This window comes from Stenella coeruleoalba, assembly GCF_951394435.1.
Source record: "Stenella coeruleoalba genome assembly, chromosome: 5".
NCBI classification, from domain to species: domain Eukaryota; kingdom Metazoa; phylum Chordata; class Mammalia; order Artiodactyla; family Delphinidae; genus Stenella; species Stenella coeruleoalba.
The window spans coordinates 67,916,590-67,924,308 of record NC_137150.1 but is presented as its reverse complement, the minus strand read 5'-3'; positions in this window follow the sequence as shown (position 1 = coordinate 67,924,308).

Here is a 7,719-nt window from a genome sequence, read left to right as displayed (position 1 = left end):
ATAAACAACATAAATTTATTTCTTCTAGATCTAGAGGCTGGGAGTCTGAGATCAGAGTGCCAGCATGGTTGAGTTCTGGTGAGGACCTCTTCATGGTTGCAGAGTGTAGTCTTCTCGTTATATCCTCACACAGTAGAAAAAGAGGGTGAGAGAGCTCTCTGTGGTCCCCCTTAGAAAAGCAATAACCCCTTTCATGAGGGCTCCACACTTATGACCTGATTACAGGGTCCACCTCCTCATATCATCACATTTGGGGTGAGGATTTCAACATATAAATTTTGAGGAACACAAACACTCAGTCCATTGCAGTTGTCAAATCTATTGGCATAAATATGTTCATAATATTGTCTTGCTATCCTTTTCATGTTTGAGGTGCTTTAGTGATATCCATCTGTCATTTCTAGTATTTTAAGCTTCTCTATTTTCCTTATCAGTCTCCCTAGAAGTATGTCAATTTTTTATACCTTTTTTTAAAAAAATGCAGCTTTTATTTGATTCTTTTTCTTTTTCCAGATTCTGTTTTAATAATTTCTGCTCTTACCTTTACTATTTATTTCTTTTATTTAATTTGAGTTTAGTTAGTTCTTCATCTAACAGTTTAAAGTGGAGACTTAGATGATTGGTTTTCTACATTTATTCTTTTTGCTTAGTTGTTTTCATTTTCATTCAGTTCCAAGTATTATATTTTTTAATTTCTAAAGTTGGGGAATTTTTGTCAAATATTTTTCTGTTGTTGGTTCTAATCTTATTAAATTTGATCAGAGAACATACCCTATATAATTTGAATCCTTTTAAATGTATTGTCTTTTTTGTTATTGTTGTTTATCCTGATGAATGTGTCATGTGCATTTGAAAAGAATGTGAACTCTACTATTGTTCCATAGATAGATAATTGTATGGAGAAGTTTAGATAAAAATTGAAGAACTTTCTAATACAGTAAAATTAAGGAACTTGTGTGGTGGGTTGCAGTCCATTCAGAAATGGCTGTAATTTAAATATTATAATGACTCAAGCATAACTTTCAATTTAACTTATTTTTAGTATCTAGTTCTGGGTAAAATTCTTTTTATACAATTATACAAGAATGCTTGCTTGAATCAAGAAAAGACGTAGCTAAACATTGATCCACCTTTCACCTCTATGTTACCTCTTGGGATGCCAGTCTCACTCAAGATAAAATTGTAGACATTTTTCTTGTTCCTAAATTCAGTGCCACATTTAGTGATAGAAGGGCATCTTTAAGGTCATCCAAACAATATATTTCCCTACTTCACAGACTCATCAGTACCAAGTACCCTCTGGAAATCAATAGCAAGGAAGCAACACCCAGGCACCTATTTTTCATAATCCCACTTTAGAGAAGAGCCTTGTGAAACCGAAGTGCTTCATGCAAATGATTATATAAATTCCAGGGAGATGAGTAACATCATCAAGACAGCAACATAGGTCATTCCTGACTTCAGTCCCTCTCACAAGAAGACAAACTAGCAACTGTTCATAGATAATACACCACTGTGAAAATTCCAGAACTTGGAGATGAGGCCGAAGCCCTCCCCCTGGACCACAGAGATTGAGAAGGACTACATTAGAAGCATAAGAGAAGCGGTGATACTCTGACTGCATTACTCCTTCCCCTAGCTGGCATAGCACAGCACCAAGAAGGCCCCCCTAAGCCTATAGTTTCTCCAGAGGCAAAAAGAGAGCCCAGTGTGTACTTCCAGCTCCCCCAGTATTGTGGGATACTTCTTGGGGAGCCCACTCAGGTCTCATGGGAACTACTGGGGGAATCTGCAGAGTTTGAAAACTGGGGATCAGATAGAGATGAAGAAGGGAGATGGGTCTTAGAGCAATCAGGGCTCTAATTTATATATATATAAATTTTTATTTTGTATTATTTTTTGGAATTTTTTGAATTTTATTTTATTTAATTTTTAAAAAGCAGGTACTTATTAGCTATCCATTTTATACATATTAGTGTATATATGTCAATCCCAATCAGGGCTCAGATCTTGGCTCACTGCATTCCTGCTTGCAGCAGTGGCTCCTATCTACAGAGCCCAGCCAGTGAGCACATCTAGCCAGGGAGCAAAATTGGCAGTTCTTCCTGATTTGAGCCCCCAGACATGGAGCTTGTTCTAATGGTTCGCCTGGGCAGGGAAGCAATTCACAGTCCTGTCCAATTGCTGAGAATAGCCTTCAGTCCCACCTAACCAGGAAACTTGGCCAGAGAACCCAGGTAGCCCCAGAGCCCATCCTGAAGCTCCACTTGGACCAAGAGCCAAGCCAGCAGCCCTGCCCAACTGTTAAATATAGCCTCTGGCCCTGCATAACCAGGAGGCTTGGACAGCGATACTGGGTAGCCTCATAGCCCAGCTGATGATATTGCACTGTAGCAAAACCCAGCCTATGACCTTGACTGGTTGCTGAGCACAGCCTGTGGCCTCTCTTAGACAAGAAGCCCAGCCAGTGACTCCACTCACAGAGCATAGTCTCTGTGTGATACAGCTGGGGGATACAACTGGAGACCCTTCTCTACCAGAGAGCCCAGCCAGTGACCTTGCACAATAGTGGAGCACAGTCAGAGGTCTACTGTAATTAAGAAGCCCAGCTTGTGACCCCACCCAACTACAGGGCATAGCCTGCAGCTCCACCTAATAGCAGAGAACAGCCTGAAGCCACATGAAGCTGTACCTTCGGTTCCACCTGAACACAGAGTCCATCCAGTAGCACTATCTGGTGATGGAGCATAACCTGACAGCCCACCTCCACCCCCCCACCCCTGCCCAGGAGCAATTGTGGAACCCAGCCCATAGCCCTGCCCAATAGCAACCAGCCAGTGGCACCACTCTGCAAGGGAACGCAGCCTGTGATCTTGACTGACCAGAAGTGATTGCAGAACATAGTGAGGGCCTCCATCTGACCACAGAGCATAGCCAGCAGCTCCACCTGATCAGGAAGCTCATGCAGAAGCCTCACTTGAGTTTGGAGCCTAGTCAGTCCTGACTTCAGAGCATAGGCAGTGGCCTCGCCTAACTGGAGACCCAGATAGCAAGCCACACCTGCTCATGGACACTACCAGCTGACTTGTCTAGTAACCCAAGCTGAGCTGACCAGTGAAAGTCTTTCATTGAAGTGTTTTTTTTGGCTGTTGACTGTGATTGAAAATGTTTTATAATACAAGGTTATAAAAGGTGATGAGAGATTTATACCTCACAATTTTGTTATATTTTAATTATTGTTAATCTGAGCAGCTCTCTCCTCTTTAAAACGTTATAGGATTTCAACATCTTAACAACATGTTCTTTAAGTCATAAATGTCTTGTATTATGGATTTTATGTGGTCTTTCTTCCCTCCTTACATCCATAGCTTCCTATGTAAATGCATGAAACTCAAATTCAGGCTGTATTTACTTGAGTTCTTTTGTCACAACAAAGATGGACTAAAATAGATAACTGTATTTTAACCAAATAAAAACATTTAACTTTCTTGTTAATTTGTTCACACACTAGTATTGAATCTTTTTGAATACTTTAAGAGCAAAAACTCAAATACTCTTTTTGTTATCCGGCTTGTCCTTTTGACACACAAGAATGGAGTCGATCTTGGGATACCACTAAGACCTTGTGATCTAATTTCATGAAGGTCCATGCACAAAAATGCTCCAGAGTAAACTGTTAGGGTAGTCAGCTCTTTAGCAAGCTGTTTTCAAATCTTCTGGAAAGTGACAAAAGATTTCCAAAGAGAAAATGATCTGGGTTTCTCATTTAAATCAGAAAATGCAAATTTTTTTAACCTAAAGAATTAGTCAATAAGCCAAAGTAAAAATACCTTGAGAGCCAATAGATAACTGACCAAGTTCAAGTGGTAGGTTAATAATAATTTTTAGACATGAAACAAAAACTGAATTCCTAATAAGCTCACTTTGATTTTCTTAGAATTAATATGTTGCTGTTTCATTCCAGCTTCTGGGTAATTATAAGCTTGTATTAGAGTTCTCCAAAGAAACAAAAATAATAGTATATATGTGTGTGTGTGTGTGTGTGTGTGTGTGTGTGTGTGTGTGTGTGTGTGTGTGGAGAGAGAGAGTGAGAGAAGTATTTTATTACAGCAGTTGATTCACATGGTTATAGATGCCGAGAAAACCTATGATCTGCCATCTACAAACTGATGAATCAGGAAAGCCAGTGGTGTAATTTAGTTTGAGTCTGAAGGGTTGAAAATGGGTCAGGGGGTGGGGGAGGTGGTCTTGGTGTCTGGATCTGAGTACAAAAGCCTGAGTCTGAAGGCAGAAGATGGGTGTCTAGGTTCAAACAGAGGGTGAACTTGTCCTTTTTCTGCCTTTTTGTTTTATTCAGGCCCTCAATGGGTGATGCCCACCCACATTGGTGAGGGGGGTCTTCTTTACTCAGTCTACTGATTCAAATCCTAATCTCTTTGGAAGACACCTTCACAGACATACCCAAAAATAACGTTTTACAAGCTATCTGGGTATTTCCTTAGACCAGTGAAGTTGACACATAAAATTAACCATTACAAAACCCAAACAGTAGGATAGGTGACAGCCATGTTTGTTTTAGATATGCTTTCTTACCAAAAATGGTCCCTGTTCGGGAGGCAACATGCACAGTAGGTAAGTATGTGAACACTAGAATCAAACTGAGTTAAAATCCATGATTCTTCTATTTAATAGTTGTATCAATACTGAAATCAAGCAGGACCCTATTGGGCATGGAAGTCTGTAACCCCCATTTCTTGTTTGTAGGAAATAGACTCCAGCCTCCATGACCTTCCCTGAGTTCCAAAGGGCAGGTTCAAGCAGTTGCTACTAAGGGAAAGGAGGAGATGCAGAGACAAAGGAGGAGGAGCCAAGAAACAATAGTGCAGCCTTGGGGCAGAGTCCTGGTTCCGCCTCAAGGGATACACATAATGTCTTTGAGTTCTTCTGCAGAACTAAACCCCCAACAAATGGAAGATGCTAACTCCTTGATGAAGCATTCTTCAGAGAAGATTAGGAGACCACCTGAGTTACCACAAAAGCTTATCAGGAGATTGCCTGAGGACAGATTAAAGGAATGCAGGCACTGTACACACCCTGATCCTTATCAGCAGCCCTGCCCTTGAACAACTGCTATAAAATTTATTGCCAAATTTCCTCTGGTTGAGACACACAGTTTCTGAAGGGCATAAGCCTGTTTTGTCCCCTTTTGCCTGGCAAAGCAATAAAGCTATTCTTTTCTACTTCACCCAAAACTCTGTCTTCATGATTCAATTCATCACCAGTGCACAGAGATCGAGTTTTCAGCATCAATGGGCAAGTAAATTCTAAATGCTCCAACTTTTTACTTGTAAAATGGGGATAAATATAACTGTCCTATGGGAGTATTGTTTGAATTAAGTAAACTAATGCATGAAAACGATTTAATTTTGTGTCTGATTTGTGGACAATAGTATTAGCTATTTTACTCACTTCTACAGATATGTGGTGTCTAACTACTGAGAGAAAATGTAGCACAGAAGTCAAGAGCACAGCTCTGAAGCTAGATTGCCTAGGTTCCAATCCCAGCTCAACCAAATTTTAGCTGGATTTTCTCCATTTATATGTGATAGTGTACTTGAATGTGTTTCTTTATATAGTTTTTGTATTGGTTGCTCTGGGTATAACAGTATACATAAGTGACTTATAATAATCTACTGGTATCAACATTTAAATTTAACATTTAAATCAACATTTAAATATCAACTTTTAAATATCATTGTCTTGAGTATCATGTACTTATAATTTTTATTTGAACCCCTGTTCAATTAGGGAAATGAATGAGCCAACTTGAGCTGCCTTCTGTTGCTTGATGGGGGTTGGGAAACTTCTGGGTCCACTTCCAGCGTATGTATGTGTGTCAGGGGCAGTCATAAACCTTCATCTCATTAAGTTGCTCCACCAGTCCTGGGGTACCAAATTATTTGGCTTTCCTCTTACCACCTTTCAGCATTCTCCTTTGGTAGCTTCTTACATTATTTCTAGGGTTTATAGTTGTATTTATTAGGAAGGAGCAGAGAAGAATGCATGCATTCAATCCTGTCCAACAAGAAGTTGTGGACTGTTTTTGAATATTAAGATTGCTTAAGAATAATATATAGTCAATGATTTCAACTTTTGTCCCAAATCTTCTTGCAATTTAGTGGAAATATTATGTATAGTTTAAAATAAGTACTGGACCCAATAAATTTTAGCTGGGGTTACTGTTCAAAATATTAGCTATGCTCTGTCCTTCGTAAGCATTTACAGTTCATTTATTCTCTCACCAATTTATTCACTTGTTCTAATTTGTAATGCACCAAGCAAGTGTAATAACTTGTCATATTTTAATAGGAAGAGAACACAAAATTCTCCTTTATTTTTGTTTTCTCCCATTCAATCATATAATAATAAAAATTTATATTGTAATTAATAATGTGAAATTCTGATAGACAGTGGTATACAAAGTCAATTAAGATGTATACCCCAACTTTTTAAAATATTTAAAAATAAAGAGTAGGAAGAATAGCAAAATACAATCCCATTAGAAAGAATGCATGATTTATTTTGAGTATATACCAGTTTTTTAAAGTACTATGAACCTGGCCAAGGGTATATTGTTAAAGACACACATACACATGTGTACACACATATGTATACAATCAAATAAACATTACACAACACATAATATAGAAAAAATTATATATAACAAATAAAAATGTTTTGATATTATTTTTACCTATGGAAATAAATACCAAATTAATATTAATGTTACTTCCACAAAGCCTTAATAACCAGCAAATTCAAATAAAAACTAAAATAAAACTTGAGAAAAAAATAATTGAAAGCACAATTTTTTATATATCATATTTCCTCGCAAAAATATTTAAGCTCTTAGATTATTTTATTAATAGAACAGAATTTTTATTCATTTAAAAAAATTCCTTCAGGGGATTCTAAGTCTAAGAAATCAGAGATTTAAGGAAGGAAAGATAATCATTAGAAATAATTTAATTATTTATATCATTCTAAATTATCTCCACAAAAATGACTAAATATTAAATGTCTTGCTTTATATTATAGTTATTACATTACCAAAAGGTTGAGAAAGTTATTCCTTTAGAGTAGAAAAAAACTTTTCATAAAATAAAACATTTTTTATTAGTTACTGATTCTAAGGCCAATTATTTGATTTTCATTATTCTATCTGTAAAACCAATAAAAGGCTATTTTGGGGGAAACAGGGATCAAGATGAACTGAGGAATGATGCAATGCTAAACACTTGGATTTGTTAACGTTATGATCATATTATTGATTTCTTGCTAATAAAAAATATTTAATACTTTTGATATTTAGAATAAAGTTTCCTTGATAGCCTCTGCTTTTGAATTCCAGAAAGGCAATACTTAACAACTATATTTTATGATTAAACAAAGGTATTTTATAATTATGCTTTGGTACAGTTTACAACATACTTTCACAAATTTAGATATCTCAGAGGGAAATAAGGCATGGAAAGGGAACTAAGTCACAATGAACCCAAATCAGAAAACTTAGAGACTATGATCTTTCAACTTCCATACATTATTTGTTACAGCATTTATTTACTATGTTTAAAAATAAGCATCTTTGTTTGAATACACATGCCAAAATAATTTATATATTTTTTAACTCTAGAAATATTTTGAGACCCCCTTTAACAA